General features: G+C 45.5%; 1 long non-coding RNA gene across 2 annotated transcripts; it reads left to right on the plus strand.

The window, feature by feature from the left end:
* The first annotated feature begins 10,850 nt into the window (after positions 1 to 10,850).
* Positions 10,851 to 17,543, plus strand: LOC111860669 (uncharacterized). Of its 2 annotated transcripts, XR_002842074.2 has the most exons (3): positions 10,851 to 11,246; positions 14,610 to 17,153; positions 17,300 to 17,543. It is a non-coding gene; the product is annotated as an uncharacterized lncRNA (long non-coding RNA). The 2 variants fall into 2 exon arrangements; XR_002842073.2 differs by having other exon boundaries at positions 14,610 to 17,543.
* The last annotated feature ends 1,790 nt before the right edge of the window (positions 17,544 to 19,333 follow it).

Genomic DNA, 19,333 nt, shown 5'->3' on the forward strand with positions numbered 1-19,333 from the left:
TGCATTATTGATCACCCAGGCTGTGAAATTGGGCTTCTATGATATGGGAACTGCGGGCTGCGATTTCGCAATACAAGGCTGCAGAAGCTGCTCTTGTGGCACTAGGAACTGCCTTAGAAGTTATGTGAGCCATGGCAAGATGGTCCCTTCAGTAAAACTGCCAGTGAAGAAACAAATAAGGGGAGCTGAAAAGTGTACCCCAGGGTGTACCTCAGAGTATACCCCAGGGCGTATCCCAGGGTGTACCTCAGAGTATACCCCAGGGTGTACCTCAGAGTGTACCTCAGGGTGTACCCCAGGGTGTACCTCAGAGTGTACCCCAGAGTGTACCTGAGGGTGTACCCCAGGGTGTACCTCAGAGTATACCCCAGGGTGTACCTCAGGGTGTACCTCAGTGTATACCCCAGGGTGTACCTGAGGGTGTACCCCAAGGGTGTACCTCAGAGTGTACCTCAGGGTGTACCTCAGAGTATACCCCAGGGCGTACCTCAGGGTGTACCCCAGGGTGTACCTCAAAGTGTACCCCAGGGTGTACCTCAGGGTATACCTCAGAGTGTACCTCAGGGTGTACCTCAGGGTGTACCCCAGGGTGTACCTCAGGGTGTACCCCAGGGTGTACCTCAGGGTGTATCTCAGAGTATACCCCAGGGTGTACCTCAAAGTGTACCCCAGGGTGTACCTCAGGGTATACCTCAGAGTGTACCTCAGAGTGTACCCCAGGGTGTACCTCAGAGTGTACCCCAAAGTCAAGATGAAACAACTGTCAGGAGAATGAGGCAAAAGAGCTATGCAAAGAGTCAGTGAGGCGGTGGAGTGAGGCTGGGCCCCTGTATGCCAACCATCAGTAAACCTGGCCAATGCATCTGCAGTCCCAGCAACATGGATACGTAGAATGATGCTATGGGCTCATCATGATGCTGCTGAAGAGGTTCATGTCTGGATTCACTGTCACTCAGTCTCTGTCACTCTTGTTCTCTCACTCATTGGTTCTCTTGCCTCTGCTGTGATGCTGTCTGCTTTCAGGGGTGGGAGCCACTATTGGATAAGGTGCCACGCAGACAGACTGCTTCCTCTCTACTCGGGGAGGTCTCTTTGATATCTCCCAGATGGGAAACCAAAAACAAGAGAGGAAACTGGCACATTGGCCTGACCGTTTGCTTTCTGGGCAGCTCCCAGTATCCCCGAGAGGCTTGCTGGGATGCCTGTTCCATCCCAGTGGCAGAGGATCTGCAATTCAGGAGCCAGGATTGGAGCTTGAAGGGGAACCAGAGACACATTAATATGGTCAGAGGTTATATCCAGGGGAAGGGGGGTGACGACGGTAAAAATTGTAGACTAGAGTGTATCAAGGGTAATATGTGATTGGGTGGGGGGGGGGGTTGAGGCCCTTTTTTCCCATGGAGGCCCCTGATTTAACTTCTTCCTATTGATTTGCCACTGAAAAACGTATTAGTACAATAATAACCTTGTTATGATTATCATAGACATCTCCATACAAGGATACAAGGCACAGGTCTATGAAAGGGTATTAAAAAGTTGTTTTATTAGTCAAATTTAATGCCAAGTAATGATATTAATGTGGAAGAACCAAGATTTGAGAGAAGCTCATTTTCTCAAAACTGACCAACACTATAAGAAGGTAGTTCAAACTGAGTTGTGTACGAGGATCTAGAAATTACCCTGACAGAGCAACTGTGTTGCATAATTGAGATGGCAGAACTTATTTAAGAGAGAAGAATCTCTTCAGAGCCGCAGAGGTGTCGCCTTTCTACCTTGCAAAGCAGTCCTGGGGACTAGATGAAAGACTGCAGTCCGGCGGAGCTTGTGATGATTTGGCGAAAGATTCTTTGGTTTGATAAGGATAACAATCTCTTTAGCTGTAGGCAAGGAGCGCCTGAGATGAACTAACAGTGTTTTTGGGATGTTTCTCAGCAGTAAGGACCAGGGGCACTTCTTGTGGTAGAGGGAATAAAGTAGGAGAAGTGACTTACTTAACTAGTCAACTGAAAATCTATGCAAGGTTGCATATATTGCAGTTCGGCAACCTTCCCCATCCAAAAACGCAAGGCAGAAATTCCAGAATCTCTGCATCTCAGGGGCTTATGTAGATGTACTAAAGAATATGGTGGCAAATGCATAGTGAGTCAATACAATTTTGATTAAAGAGGGTTAAATTAAAATATGATATTGTGCAGGGCACAAGGCTGGGGTTCCCCCGGGATGGGATGCCATTTCATCAATTGGTACACTAGGGGTAAAAAAGAGAGCTTTCACACCTACAGCATTTGGTGCGCACCAAACGTGTTTGGTCCACTTCCTGTTGACTCCATTAAATTTTTCAAGCTATCGACTCGCGATGAAATCAAACCGCGGAGAAACGTGGAGTGCCGAAGAAATTAAGTGCCTCATAGATATATGGTCGGATGAGCATATCCAAAAGCAACTGTCCACGACACATAAAAATAGCTGCATTTATGCGCTGTTCAGTAAGCAGCTAAGGGAGAAAGGCTATCCTCGGACAGTTGAACAATGCCGTATTAAGACAAAAAAACTTCGGGCGAAGTACATAGAAGTGCGTGATGCACTTAGCAAGACGGGAAGTTCTGGAAAAGAGAAAGACTAGCTTCCCTGGTATGACGCTTTGGATGGAATACTCGGGACAAAACCTATCGTTGAGCCGGTGGATGTTGTGGAGAATGACAGCTCAACTCTTTCGCCACTTGAATCCATCGACGCTGTGTCTGACCTGACAGACCAACGTGACACTGATGTAGACGGTAAGCAACCTATTTTTTCACTGACACTATTTTGGTTCGTTTAGAACTCTGCATATGTGAAAGCAAACCGTACCCACGTCTGTTTACTACATTGTAACATTTTTCTGACTGGTGCGGACTAAAGCAATCGTACTATAGGTGTGAAAGCACCCTAAGAGTCAGCGGCTGTTTACACAGGCTAAATTCATATCTTTGTGGGGACTGCCCATTCATTTCTATGGGAAAACCCTAATACCAAAATAATAACCTTTGCCCTTACCCAGCCCTAACTGTAACCGTGAATAACTAAATAATATACAAGTGTTTCGGCATTTTTAGTTTTTTTGATTGCAGTCGAAGACTTTTATAAAATTGACTTAACTAGTCAACTGAAAATTCCCCTTGTGGGGAACACGTACACGTACACGTACACATACACACACACACATACATACACGCACACTCACACACTGGGGGCACAATTTTAAGCAGCAACCCTGGGGGCTCTGTGCCACTGCACCAGTCCTTCTAAATGAGTGCATTGCATAAAAAAGTGTAAAATATTGCACTGCATTTTAAAATCACGTATAGAACATAACAACGTTTCTGGTCCGAGTGTATGTCAACGGAATGGGTTGTCTCGTGGACTTCCCATAAGCATGTGACCAAATTCAAGTATCACAATGCAGTGAGGTCTGTTGTCACGGTAACAGACAGGAAGTGCAGTGTGACTGGTTTCCTGGTTGTCTTATCATCTAATGGCATCGCAAATGGAAATTGCTATATGGACAGATGGGGTGTGGGGCTGGCTGCCTTAAGCAAAGCTGCATATTGATGTGACACTGCAGGCCGCGTGTGCCATCATTACTGGGGAATTTTTTGTAGCTCCATGTGCCATACCAGTGACTAAGTACTCATATGATTTCGCGTTGTCTATTTCCCAACAGTCACTGCACTGTGACCCACCCCAAAGGGAAGTTTTATACTGGAAAATCGCTGGAGGGAAGACTGGAAATCTGATTTTTTACTTAGCAAAGACTATTTTCTCTTTTTCTAAGTTTAACCAAAAATGGAGGAATAAACAGTCTGAAACTAAATAAGATAATCAGCTACATAAGCAAGAGCTGAGATTTTTCACTGAGATATGCCGTTACTGACAATTTGAAGAAGAGCTTCTGAGGTCGTGTAGCTGTTCAGGAAGTGGCCTCAATGACTTGCTCTTTTTTACCTTAAAATTTTCATGAGTTTTTTTCCCTCGACTGCTTATCTCCGTGAGAGCTTCCTCTGCCGTTACCTTATTTCATCTGAAAGCATTCACTCCAGTGTGACTTACCTCTTACTCAGCATTCAAATTTCAAGCATTTGCACACTGGACTAAACAGACTGAGGCTGTGCAGGACGTTTAGTCAGTTTCAGGCTACTGCATTCTTCCGTAATTTGAAAATTTTCCACAAGTTCAAATTAGGAAGTTTTGGATGGTTGATTCTTCTCTTACCACACCACTGATGATGGTCCAATCTACCTCCTTTTTAGCAGACTTGGTGGTGCCCACTGAATTTACTGCAGACCTGGCCTGCAAATTTAAGTTCACCAGCAGGGGGAGCATGGTCCTTTCTTTTACAAATATTTCTCCCTTTCTCAGTATAAATCAGGGGTGGAGAACCTGCTCCATGAAGGGCCGGTGTCGGTGCGGGTTTTTGGGATGACCTCTCAGTCAGCCAATAATAAAGCAGTGGTTCTCAACTCCAGTCCAGGGGACCCACTGTTATTGGCTGATTGAGAGGCCATCCCAAAAACCCGCACCCACACCGGCCCTCCATGGAACAGGTTCCCCACCCCTGGTATAAATCATCAGCTTCCAAATTAATGTTAACAGGCTTTCCTTCTGGCAGCTTTCATTTAGGATGCATTACATCAGTTCTCACATTGATCCAGGGTAGTATACAAATTTATGAAAATGCTTCTTCAATGAAGGGGTATTGACTCTTGGACTTCTAAAAAACTCATTTATGGGGTTTTAATTGCTAATTCATTTAATCGTTTAGTCTGTTTACCTAGAACTTACGCGAGCAGCATGCTTTCCTTATAATCTTCAATAAATCTCCGGGATATCTGCAGCCAAGTAGACTCCTTGGAAAAACCAGCTCTGCTCACAAGACCATAAAAAAAGGCTTTGACATCGTGCTGTCTAACGGTGGGGAACAGTGCCATTGTTGAGGAATCGTCCACATAATTTGTGTCAAGAAGGAGGGAATGAGTCTGCTGTCCACAGTCATTCAAGCATGCAGGCACAGTGCAGCTGTGCACAGCTTGAATAGACATTGGGAGGAAAAGGCCCACTGAGATTCCAACACACACCTGCAGGGGGCAACGCTTGCCTTTCAGGTGGACAGTAGCAATTGCTTCCTCATGCTGGGCACAGAAACTACCAGTAAGGAATGGTAACTGGGTATGACTGGCAGGTGTGAATTGCCCCAGCTAGTGGGTGGGATGGTTAACCCCAACACAGCTTGAAGTCCATACTGGGGAGAAGGCCAAATAGGACAAATAGGAGTGGGAGAGCTGGTAAATAGGTGGGAGGAAGGCTGGCTTGAGGGGGCTGCCACCTTCTGATAGTCCCCGTGGCCGGTGAAGGTCCTCTGTTGGCCTGTTTGGAGGTAAAGGAGCTGGCAACTCAGTACCTTGAGGAGTCTGTGGTGCGGAGTGGGTACTTACAGGAGATGTACAAGTACTGTGTGGGTACTTACAGGAGATGTACAGGCACTGAGTGGGTACTTACAGGAGATGTACAAGTACTGTGTGGGTACTTACAGGAGATGTACAGGCACTGAGTGGGTACTTACAGGAGATGCACAGGTACTAAGTGGTTACTTACAGGAGATGTACAGGTACTGAGTGGGTACTTACAGGAGATGTACAGGTACTGAGTGGGTACTTACAGGAGATGCACAGGTACTGAGTGGGTACTTACAGGAGATGCACGGGTACTGAGTGGGTACTTACAGGAAATCCACAGGTACTGAGTGGGTACTTACAGGAGATCCACAGGTACTGAGTGGGTACTTACAGGAGATGCACAGGTACTAAGTGGTTACTTACAGGAGATGTACAGGTACTGAGTGGGTACTTACAGGAGATGCACAGGTACTGAGTGGGTACTTACAGGAGATGCACAGGTACTAAGTGGTTACTTACAGGAGATGTACAGGTACTAAGTGGGTACTTACAGGAGATGCACAGGTACTAAGTGGTTACTTACAGGAGATGTACAGGTACTGAGTGGGTACTTACAGGAGATATACAGGCACTGAGTGGGTACTTACAGGAAATCCACAGGTACTGAGTGGGTACTTACAGGAAATCCACAGGTACTGAGTGGGTACTTACAGGAGATGCACAGGTGCTAAGTGGGTACTTACAGGAGATGCACAGGTACTGAGTGGGTACTTACAGGAGATCCAAAGGTACTGAGTGGGTACTTACAGGAGATGCACGGGTACTGAGTGGGTACTTACAGGAGATCCACAGGTACTGAGTGGGTACTTACAGGAGATGCACGGGTACTGAGTGGGTACTTACAGGAGATGCACAAGTATTGAGTGAATATGGTGTTATCCAAATGGCAAGTGGCATCAGGTGTGTTGTTACAAGAACAAAAATCAAACATTGACGAAAGATTAGTTTTCAGAATTTTAATGTAACCAGCATATGTCTCTTAAAAAGAACATTGGATTCACACACCAGCCTGTGACAATAATTACAAAAGCAAAGCACATTTCAAGTGAAAAACCAAATAACCACAAATGCTGGATAATGAGTTGACAGTGCTGTTGAAAGGAGTGTGACGCCATGTTAATGCAGCCTAGTGCTTTTTAATTATAATTTGCTCAAAAGAATGACAACATCTGTGATTCTGTTTTGTTCCTGTGTTCCAGATTGGAACTGTGAACCCAGTTTAACATTTAACCAAACTGCAAATCCAGTCCGTCTGTTCTTTCGCCTGTCCTTCTTCTTTTACCGTTTGGCGTGTTGCACCTTTGGTCCTGAAGGTAGATAGACTAGCTAACTGTAATGACTATAGACCTAGAAATTTTCGGCCCCCTGAGCAAATATGATCTCCCTCCTAGCCCAATTTTACGTTTTCAAGGGCTCCTGTCAAATGCAGTCCCCTGAATCACTCAGGGTATCCATACTCCTCCAACACCCCCAGAGTCTACAGACCACTAGCATACGATACAGAGGATGAAATCCTGACCTGTCTCCCTAATAATGATGTCATCAGAAGTGGGTGGGGGGTGCTTGTGCATTGACTACAGCTTACCATTAATTAGCTCAAGATCTGTGTGCTCAAACAGCTTGTGAGAGTTTTACTTATACAAAAAATTTTTTGATGGCAGAATGAAAAACGATTGGTCTCTGAACTTATCAGATTGTAAAGGAGGTGGGTCCAAGCAAATAGAGGGGCAGGACCAAGACATCTGATTGGTTGGTCCTGCCTCCTCTGGTTGCTTGGACCCATCTCCTCTACAATTGGATTGGTTATCTCTCTGAACCAGTCATTTTCCATTCTGCACTCAGAACATTCTTGTGTAAGTAAAGCTCCCAATAGCTCATTGCCCAGCTCCAATGCTCAATAAACCAGGCATAATGAAAATAATACTTAAATTCCTACGGGGTCATTTCAGACCCTGTTGCTGAAAAGGATTACATCAAATCATATATGCCGTACTCCAAATGCCCCTTCCAGCCAGCTCACTGTCAGCTGTGCCTTCACATATCACCTACACATATCACCTACTCATTTTCTAAAGCAGGTCATGCTAGCTGTGCTCCTATGTGATTAGACATGTTTACAGCTTTCTTTAAAAGTGTGAAGGTTAATCAGCAGTCCATAGATGCTTTAGCTCAGTGACATGTGCAGGGGAAGGTGCTGGAACTGGGGGGGGGGGGGGCGGGTGACCGACCAGGGACCCCCTCGATAAATTTACATGATTAGAGGGGGTGTGGTGGTCTCATAGATTTTTTTGCATTCGACCCTCCCTTTGTTGAATTCTAGATTTTGTGCGAACAGTGAAATTCGGACATCAAAAATAGGCACTTGGAGTTTCAAAGGGGGGAATTTTCTATCTATTCGGCCACCCCTCCCCTACATGTGCCTGTTATAGTTTATAGAGGTGCTCAGACACTTCATCCAGCTTGTTGGTTAGGTCTCCCATCTGTATGGCAATTATACGCAAATACATTCAGACACAAAGACACACACACACATACACACACACATACCATTACTTTCTATCAGAAAAACCCTAATCCAAACTATGACAGCCTTAACCACTACCCAGTCCAAACTGTAACCATAAGTAGACAAACAAAATACAGCTTTTTTGCATTTTTTTGATGGCAGTCAGATTTTTTATAAAACTTAGATTCCCTTTGTGGGAACAGAAAAAATATCCCCACAAAGTCAAATTAAAGTGACAGGTTTTTATCACATTGTGGGGACATTTGATCCCCACAATGGCCACAATGTAATATAAACCTACAGTAATCTACACACACACACATACTAAGGGGCACACTCAATAAACACAACAGACCCACAGACGAGTTAAAATACATAAATCCACACAAGTTCCACCAACCACAATGTTGACAGAAATCTAATCTGATCTTATTTAAAAAATAAAAAAGTGAAACACACCAGCCCAGATACTGAAAGTAAATCCAGGGCTAAGATAGAGGTCGGCCAGCACCTGATCACCTTTACGACATCCTTTAAGTCAACACAGACACAAAGAGACACTTTCACAGACACTCTTTAGACTGGAACATCTATACTGAAGGGCAGGCCCAAGGCTGAGAAAGTGTTTCACAGCACATGTGGAAAAAACAACCGCAATTCATGTGTCAAAACACCTTCGAAACATGGTTATACATAGGAAGGAACAAAACGTTGAACCAGCTTGACCCCAACGCTCCTATGTTATTATTTCTAGCACAATGTTACCGCACTAACCCTGCAAATGTGAGCCATTTCGTTCAAGTTCATATCCGGTATATACTATGATGCATCATGCCCATTTTTGCAGTGGGGTAATTAATGACCTTTTGCTATATTATATTAATCATGGCACAATCAATATTGTACTTCTGTTACGCGTCTCTGCACGTAAGTCTAACCGTACCAATATCCAGAAAGGTAAAGATTCAAGGCATTTCAGTGGGTCTGTGTGCGTCATTACTCATATTTGTGCAATGAGACTGAGAAATTGGCATTTTTTTCAGGCACAGCATCAATGCAGGTCATTTTCTGCTTGATTGCACCCCCCCCCCCCCACCATGTGACTGTGCTGTTGACATGCCCGCAGCACCCAGGTCCATCTCCAAGGCAACAGCCATCGAACACAGTCGCATTGGGACAGACAAGCGGAAGCCTGTACGGCACAGTGCTCTCGGTGGATGTGAAGAATATGGCGTCAGTGACTGACAGAAGTTACTGTGTCGTTGTCCTGGATTCATAGTCTGCATTGTCTAATTGCAGCAAAGTTTATACCTAATTGGTTTATTGATTAAATTAATATGGCTATTAGGGTACTGTTTGACAAGTCCTAAAATAAGTAATTTAGATTGATATTGAGGGGCATTTATAATGGCAATAACATTTTCTCATGTACAATTCATGCTCATTTAACCAGTCATTTTATTTTTAAATGCCGCACATTCCTTTCTCTATCTGTTTAAATGTATATTTTGTATACTGATTACTTTATTTGCTATTTAATTTTCTTCACTGTTATTTTCTATGTGTGGTAGATATGCACATTTTACATGCATCTACTGTGCTACGGCTTTCCTTTATTTTTGCAGCATCTCAAGTAAACAAATTAATTTCTCTGTACGTGTCCCGCTCCCCTGGTGGGAATGCCTGCTTATCTGCACCTATCCGCTCCTTTTAAAACCCAGATCGCCTTCGCACTCACTGTGAGATATTATTCTCACCTGATGCAGCTTACTTAGACAACCACGCGTTTTTGTCTGGCCCAGATCCATCGGTCCTGCCCGCATGCTTCCTCTCCTGCCCTGATCCCTTCGGACCTTCACGTTGAACCTGCCCCTTGGCTCTTGTAGGACTGCCCACCCTCAGCTTCCGAACCTTCCGCTCCGTGACTCAAACCTAGACCCCGCTTGTCAAGCTGGGTCAGAATAAACACCCCGTGCTCTGCATTTGGGTCCCCTTTGCCTTCATAACAGCAGAGATTTTATATATTCAGATGACACTGTCACTCCCTGGCCTTCTGCACCAAGGTGGATATGTGGTTAGTCCATGTCAGGTCCTCAGAGGTACCTGTACCCTGATCCTCTCCACCAGAGATGGGATCTGTACTTCCTCTCCTGCTCCTTCCTGAAATCTATGACAATCTCCTAGGTCTTACAGGCTTTCGGATATAAATTGTTAGCCTGATGCCACACAGACAGCTCCTCCACTTCATCCGGGCATGCGTCTAATCCACGCTGGAGATCAGACTTAACACCACCGGCTCATCCGCAAATTTCTGTGGTGCTGGAGCTGTTTTTCAGTAGCATGACCAGAGGAAACTCCTTTTAGGACTTCCACTGCCACATTTTTACGGGACAGAAGGGAGATGAGTGTTGGATGCCTTGTGATAGCACTGGGAAACAAAACAAAGAAATACATGATAGATAGATAGATAGATAGATAGATACATAGATAGATAGATAGATAGATAGATAGATAGATAGATAGATAGATAGATAGATAGATAGATAGAGTGCTTAATGGAATGTTAGTGAGTACATTTCTTAGAGTTTGGCAGGTTCGTAAGAATCACATCACATCACATCAAACGGCTCAAGAGTTGTTTCTGTCCCTGAAACCTGGAAAATTTCTGTTCTCTTTCTTTGCTGGTTCAGAATGTGATTCTCTTTATGACTATGTTTTGAGTGCCCTACCCCGAATCACTGTAATGCCTTTTCTGCACCTGACTCACTTGGTTTGCTTCTCAGTTATGCTCATTCAGCTGTATGTTTACTGAAGCGAATTAGGTTAAGTATCAGACTATTACCGCTCCTCATTTGTGACATGTAGCCACGTCCCTTGTCCTCCATAATGTTTTCTAATTGTTCACTAAAACATAAGCTATCTAACAGAGAGAAACTAGACGCTCCTCTACTTACGAATGAGATATGTTTCGAACTGCCGTTCGTAACTTTGAAATGTTCGGAAGTCGTTATTCAACACCATTTTATGGATATACCCAAGTAGAAAGAGAGAACTAGAATGCTGGGAGTCCGCACGCTACGCTGCTGCGCGGCGGGAGTAGCGGCCAGAAGTCATACTAGGCGGAATTGGCGTGCAAAAAAAAAATAAAAAAATTGATGTTCCGGACTGGAAATGAGAGCCCAAGGAAAACAATTTGAACTTACAGTCCTCTTCGTTTGTATGTCTGAAAGTTCGGAAGATGAAAGTTCGTAAGTAGAGAAGTGTTTGTATTTTATTTATGTTCATATATAGGATAGAACGTTTTGTTATCCTTTGTCATTTTCTTAATTAGAAGACTAAAACTAATGAAAACAGTCTGTCGATTTCTGGCACATGACAACATCACATCCAGTGCCAATGTAATATATAATTATGATTTATGTCGGCTTTATTTTATTTTTATTTAATTTTAATTTGATTTTAAAAAACTTTCATAAGTTAATTAAAAGTTCAGCCGTTTTTCAGAGTTGATTACATTTCCGCCGGTACTGGGAAACTTTTTACGTTTCATGACAAGCGCAATGCTTCCACCAGGTGGCACTAGTTAGCCTAGTACCTGAGTTTGCTCAACCTTTTTTTATTATTGAGTATAAGTTTGTTATATCTACAAACGCCAAGGGCATGGCCTTAAGTTTTGATTTTACTATAGGAGAGTGTTGTTATTTTAGCTTTTTATTGTATTTAGTTTTGTATTTTATATAATATTGGAAGCAGAATTCTGTGACGTAACTTGTATCACTAGAGGGCACTGTTGTTCTATTTCTACTGAATGCCAATTCAAGCAGAGAGGACCTTTCTAAGCAAATGGTACATCCGCATCAATATTTTTTGCTAATGATTCGTTGGTATACATTTTGTAGCTTCTTTGTCTGTTTGGTTATCAAATCACTGGTGTAGTGCATAATGATGCTTGGAAAAACTTTTGAATAGAGAATAATTTCAGAACGGCAGTTTGTATGTAAAAATGGAACATACCAGGCAGGACATCTGCATGCGCTGTGCACAAAAAAAGGCTATGAAAGGGCTCTTAATTTGTCAATAAAATGTCCAAGCTCCAAAATGGGTGTGACTTTGGAGACCTAATTATTTGAATAAATATCGGGCTGCATAAAACGCAAAGCTGTGCAAACCTCTTTGGACAGGAGTATCTGCAATTGTAATGATAATAACGATAATAATTGCTGTTTTGCAAACAGCGGTGACAGGCTGCGCCACGTGAAGGTGCGCATGCAGCCAGAAGCCCGTGGCGGCCAAACCATGTGCGCTGGGCGACGCAGAAGCTGCCACGTACAACAGTTTTGGTTCAAAAATAAGAAACAGCTGATCCATGTAGCGGCTTGGGGACTTGGGGTGGGGCCGGGAGCCCAGTTTTTGGAGGGGGGGTGGTGCATAAGGGGATGCAGCTGAGATACAGATGTGCGCTCGTCTGACAGCTGGCATTGGGGTTTCTTGGGAAGAATGCCTGAAGAGAGCAGAGCCAAATGAGAACTGAGCGAGGGAGTGGAGTGTGTGCATTTGTCTTTCTCTCTTTTTGTGCCTGTGTATGTGATTGTCTCTTTCTCCAGTTGCCTCTGTGTATATGGGTAATCACCTCTCTCTCTTTGTCTCAGTGCATGTACATGTGTTATTGTCTCTAGCCCTGTCTCACTTTGTGTGACTGTCACTCTCTCCCCATCTCACTTTGTGTGTGTCACTGTCACTCTCTCCCCATCTCACTTTGTGTGTCACTGTCACTCTCTCCCCGTCTCACTTTGTGTGTGTGACTGTCAATCTCTCCTCATCTCACTTTGCGTGTGTGACTGTCACCCTCTCCCTGTCTCACTTTGTGTGTGTCACTGTCACTCTCTCCTCATCTCACTTTGTGTGTGTGACTGTCATTCTCTCCCTGTCTCACTTTGTGTGTGTGACTGTCATTCTCTCCCTGTCTCACTTTGTGTGTGTGACTGTCATTCTCTCCCTGTCTCACTTTGTGTGTGTGATTGTCACCCTCTTCCTGTCTCACTTTGTGTGTCACTGTCACTCTCTCCCTATCTCACTTTGTGCATGTGACTGTCACTCTCTCCCTGTCTCACTTTGTGTGTGTTACTGTCACTCTATTCTGATCTCACTTTGTGTGTTACTGTCACTTGCTCCCTCGCTCATTTTGTGTGTGGGTCCCTCTCTCTCTGTCCCCCAGAAGCCCATCTTGTGTGTGTCCATGTTTTTCTGCCCTCGTTTGTGTGTATACTTTTGTGTGTTACGTGTTGGTGTCTCCGTGCGCATCCAATGGCTGTCGGTTCGCATGTGTGACAGTGTGTATGAGCGTTGTCCATGTGAGCCCCTCTCCCATCGCTTGGGCAGTGGGTGTCATGTGTGTTTTATTTATATGTGTTTACCCACACAAGGGTGGCCCGGGTGATGTGGCATGGAGACAGGAGGCTGTCCGCTCTTATCTGCGTAGGATGTTGCCGCTGTTGTGGCCTACGGTGGGTTCTGGGGCTACAGTTAGTGCTCCCCCCAGCCCCCCCGGTTCTCCTGAGCAGTTGAAAACAGAACCTGAGACGCCAGGAGGCTTTTTTATAGGTCTCTGGAGTTCCGCTGGGCTGTGAGCTAAAGGCTCAGCCCAGCTCGCTTTAATGAAACCTCTGCTTGATTACCACCCTGGACTCCTGCTGTTCGGGGAAACCAAGGCTGCAGATGAGGTTGCGTCTGCATCTTCAGGTGCAGGTGCCCAGACTGAAATAGAGCCCGATCTCGCCTTGACTTGCAGATCACGTATTAGCTCTGAAAAAGATCCGTAGTTATATTAAACCCAAGTTCTCCCCCATGTTTTCCAAAATGCGGCGACACGGGCGACAGAATGTACTAGAATGTCCCGCGCCTCTCTCAGGAGTGTATATCATCTCTATCCCTGATATACCAGTGAGGGCCATTTCCTGAGGAAGAGGTGGCCCGTTCTAATATCATGTGAATGCAGCTGAATCCTAGAATCGGTGACCTTCAAGTACCCCCCTCCCACCACCACCCATTTCCCCTTGGATTTCAGAAGGCCTTCTGGTGGTGCAGGGTGTGTCGGACCTCTGAAAAGGCTGGCTGGACCTAGCTTATCCAGCCGAGGAGCTTATCTGTCCACAAAACCTCCTAGTAGAAAGTGGCATAGCAAAATCCCGGGCAGTATGTCAGACATCGCACATAATGCCTGTTTCAGAGGAGAAAAAATCTGTTGTTTTGACATAAACCTTTTGTTTTTATTGTCAAATTCTGGCAGATTCCTGGAGCCCAGTTTTCTTAGAGGTAAGGGATGCAGTCTCACACATCTGAGTGTTGAAAATTCCCTTCATTAAACCACCTATAAGAATATTGTTTGGCATGCAACCTGATCTCGGTGCTCCTGGATTGTTTGGGAATTGGGCCAACTTGGGTTCATCAAGGACGACAGGAATAATTAATGAATGACGAGACAAATGAGTCCATCAGTTGACTGCAGGGGAGTCTCGCGTTAACAGAGCCAAGGGAGATTGAGGGAGGGGCCATTTCAGCACTGCCAGGCGGGGGGCAGGGTGATGTAAGGCCTTTCTCTGCTTTCTTCTCAGCCCACCTGTCTCGGGGCCGAGGGACTGGGGCTGCCTCCTCTGCGTTTCCCTTCACTCTACATCCACGGACAGACTACGGCGGAGCCTCCTCACGGCACCTACAGGAACTGTTTGGAAAGCTGTGAGACAGTCATGTCGCGAAGGCCTGAGACTTATGTTTCGAAAACACTGCATAAATAATCGGGAAAATACACAAATGTTAATGTGTTTATATGCAGGGTGGCTTGGTGGCTATCACTGCTGTCTCAGTGTATCACTGAGGGTTCGAAATCTGGCTGTGAGTGTGGTGTTTCCATCATCTCCCGTTGTACCAGTCAGCTGAAGGTTGCTGGTTCAAGTCCCATGGCTGGCAGAGTGATGTCACTATTGGCCCTTGAGCATGGCCCTTAACCCCAAGTTGCTCTAGGGACTGTCTGACCTTGCTTTCTCACTTGTAAATATATGGGCTCCTTTAGATACTTTGCCTTCCTCCTAAGATATACAGTCAGGTGAATTCATGACTCTAAATTGACTATGGCGTGTTTCTCTGTGTCCTCTGACGAACTGGAACCCAGTCCAGCATGTCTCCTGTCCCACATCATGTCCTGACTGGGATAAGCTCCAGAACTGCTGCATCCCTGAACTGGATAACGGAAAGGAACACAGATGGATCATTACATGGAGAAATGCGTGATATGTGTCTCATTATTATGGCACCTCTTCCTTCACTGCAGCTGGTTATAATTGTCTGACTCTTATCTGCGTCTATATTGATCACAGAGATGTTTGTTAACATTGGAAGATGCAGGAAAAGCGTTGTGAGGAACCTCTCCTTTCTCAGCCTCTGCGTGTCGCACGTCAGAAATGAGATTACGCTCGGCACGGCGGCCCTTTGATGAGACATAATCACTGCAGCCGGGATTTCTGGGCTGTGCTCGGAACAGGAGGCGGCGGAGACGAGGCCCGAGCGGGACTCTGCTGAAGATCACGAAGGATGTCATTTTTCGGATGTTTTTTTTAACATCTGAAAGACTAGTTGCCAAATTTTTTGTTTGTGTGTGTGAGCGTGTGTGAGTATGTGTGTGTGTGTACCCTGCGATGGGTTGGTGCCCCGTTCAAGGTCCTACCATGTGCCTGTAACTTTTGAAATAGGCTCTGGATCTCAGCAACCTTACATAGGACAAGCAGGTATGAAAAATGGATGGATGGATGGATGGATGGGGGCCCAACAGGCCCATTGCTGTATTATCTTTTGGGGGAGTCACAGCTGTAACTATACAAATAGGGAATTTGCCCATCGGGTTATTTTGGCTTTTGGGCAAAACGCCGGCCCGTCGGTGGAGATCCTCAGCCCTGGCCGTGCCCAGACTTGCCCAGCAGAACAGAAATCAGAATCAGTCTCTGCAGACGTCCCTGGAACTGTGAGGCGGTCCTTAGCCCAACATGGCAAGCAATCCTGTCGCCATGCCGACCCAGTTCAAGTGGGAGAGACACAGAGAGGGACAGAGAGGGAGAAAGAGCGGTACAGTTTCTGTTGACTGCAGCGTCAAAGCGTCGGAGCCGGGGGCTGCAGGAGGCCAGGGGGCTGTCGCCGTGGGGACGATTCATGGCTCCTTAGAGCCTTTCATACTGGGCCAATCCACCCCCCCTCTGCCGCCATAACCTGTTATTCCACATGGACAGTTGGTTTGGGTGATGGGCCTTTTCAAAAACTGCCTCCTTTGATGGAAATGGTTGAGGGCAGCTGATTTGTCTCCCGCTCAGCTTGCCTGTTTCCTATTCACAGGTCACTCTTCCCTTCCGCCTCGCTCCCTCACTCTTGTCCTGTCATTTATTTATTTGTTTTCATTCAGGGGGCGCCCCGAGGGAAGGACCTGGAAGGCGTGTGTCACATCCTCCCATTATTTTCCCAGCATCCTCTGTCCTGTTTGCTTTCCTCTCTTGTTTTTCTTCAGCAGGACCTGCACCGTTATATATGTGAGCCTCAAATAGGTACTAACTATCCCCCCCCCCCCACCCCAGGAAAGCGGAAACCATGTGTATCTTGTAATAAAAAATTGATAGTATTTTCACATCTGAGAGAACTAATAAGCTACCAAAACATACAGTCTCACACACACACAGGTTTGTGATTATATCTTTGTGGGGACTCTCCATTCATTTCTATGGGGAAAACTTTAATCCCAACATGACGACCTTAACCCCGACCCAGCCCAAACCTTAACAACAAGTAGCCATAAAAAATATGATACTTTTGGTATTTTTTACTTTTTTGATTGCATTCACAGATCTTTGTGGGGACCTGAAAAATGACCAGGAAGTAACTCCAGGCAGACACATATTATGTAGGCGTCTTCACGACTTGAAGTGCTTGTTTGTGTTTAGTGGGTCGGACCAAAGGACAGGAGCGAAATTCTGGAAAACAAGCGAGGTTTCTGCCTCACGCATGTCGCCTGCGGCTTGCAGATCTGGCTCCCTCCTTCCCGTCTCTCTCTCCCAGTCTGGGACGCTGGTCCTCTTTTCCGTCCTGGTGATAACACCCTTCCTGGGAAAGCCACAGCACAGGTGCTACATGCTAACAGTGGCGTGATGTCTCACCTGTCATGTGACATGAAGGGGGGGGGGGGGCAATGTTTTTTTCCCTCTCCCCCCTGGCTCCGCTGTGCTGTGTAACATGATTCATTTTGCATTTCCCCTCAATTTGTAAGCAGCACAGCGCAGCGACGTTAATGGTCCCGGGGGAGAGCCAGCTTACTCGTCACCCACATACCTCCGTCTGTACTGGGGGCCCCCCCGACGCGGGAAGACCGGCCAATCCCGGGCCAGACTGAAGCAACACCGCAGGCCTGCCGAGTCACGCTACAGAAAACTGAGCTGCGGAAGAGCAGTCTGCCACAGCAGGACACTCAACCCAGCAAACGTCGTATAAATATTCAATAAACGTCGCGCTACACAGAGGATGCGTCTGCTGAGTCATTTTCAGACGTAAAATTACAGCGAGGGGAAAAATATTGCGTTTTGCGCTCTTCTCATTTGCCTTCTACATTTTCAGCCATTTCTCTTATCATGGCAGACACTAATCCCCTTCTGGAGCTGCTTATGACAGCTCTAATATTGTCCCACATACTGACGCCCCCCCCAAACCCCTTCCCCCACCCCCCCCAGGCTCTCTCGCCCACCACCCTGGCTACATAACACATCAGCAACTCTTGCCAGAGGGGGCAATTTCACACCTTCCTTCCTGCGTCTGTCCGCCAGCCCTGCGGCGGTCCCATTGCCCCCAGCTGCCCTTCGCTTCCCCCAGTGCGGGGGCCTGGGGGCGTTGGTGGGGGTCCTGTTTGCACTTCTGCCTTGCTTGCATTTATGACGTGGGTTGGCTCTGACACCGAGGTGTCTTGCTGCCTCACTTGCACAGTTCCAGAGCTGTGAAGTGTCCATGACTCTAAATCCCTTGTATAATGAATGATCTTTAATATTCAGTAGTTATGGGTGAAAATACACCAGTATGATGTGCAGAGTTCAATGTAAGGTAACTAGAGGCAAATTAGCCGTATGTTCACGAATAGTGTCCGGAAATGTAAAAATGTTGCTTGCAGAGTGAATATTAAAATAAACACTTTCAGTGCCTCACCAAATTATACTATATGGACAAAAGAATTATTTGCTCTTAGATAGTTAAACATTGCAATCAAGCCAAAGCAGAACTGTACAAACTAATCCGTAGCACTGAATGCTGAATACATAACATACACTATATGGACAAACGTATCGGGAGTCTTGGCCATTATACCCACAGTAACTTTTAGAATTGTCCAAAATGTGTGCCAAGACATTTTGGACAATTATATGCTTCCAGCATTGTGGGATCAGTTTGAGGAAGGCTGTTTTCAGTTCCAGCATGACTATGCCCTGGTGCACAAAGCAAGGTCCATAAAGACAAGGTTGGGTGAGTTTGGTGTTTTTAGAACTTGACTGGCCCACAAAGATCCCTGACCTCAACCCCATCTATCACCTTTGGGATGAACTAGAACGGAGATAGTGAGCCAGGCCTTCACGTCCTCACAAATGCTCTTCTGGATGAATGGGCAAAATTTCTCAGACACACTCCAAAATCTTATGGAAATCCTTCCAAGACGTGGGCCGCAGTTATAGCTGCCAACAGGGGGAACAACTCCATATTGATGCCTATGGATTTAGAATGGGATGTTATAAAATTTCCTGTAAATGTAATGGCCAGGTGTCCCAATACTTTTGTCCATATAGTGTACATTATGTACTCAGCAGTCAGTGCTAGCGAGGAGTTTGTATAGCTCTGCTTGTACCTTGATTGTAATATTAAACTATTTAAATGCTAATTAAGTTACATGTGCACGGACACCTGTTTCAGGTCAACGATACAATAATAACAGTAATTGGACTATGTTAAAGTGCTTTTGTTTCTCAGTCATGCCCAGCAGAGGTCAGAGCAGCTGGTCCTCCCTCTCTCCATCAAAATATTTGTTTTTTTTTTGTTTGGTTATGCCAGGCACGTCTTTAAAATGACAATCAGGGGAAACGGGACAAAAGTCATAGATCAAATTGTAGCCAGATAAGAGGAAAAACAGGGAAGCAAAAAATAATGACCCCCTTGCTCTCTCAGCTGAATTGAATTATGTTTGTGTGCTTTTGTCTTCTCACGTGATGTCCCTAAATGTAAGCTCCATTACTGTCAAGAATTTCAGTAATAACCAGGCTTTGCTGACAAG

Source organism: Paramormyrops kingsleyae, chromosome 23 (genome assembly GCF_048594095.1).
Source record: "Paramormyrops kingsleyae isolate MSU_618 chromosome 23, PKINGS_0.4, whole genome shotgun sequence".
In the NCBI taxonomy this organism is placed as follows: domain Eukaryota; kingdom Metazoa; phylum Chordata; class Actinopteri; order Osteoglossiformes; family Mormyridae; genus Paramormyrops; species Paramormyrops kingsleyae.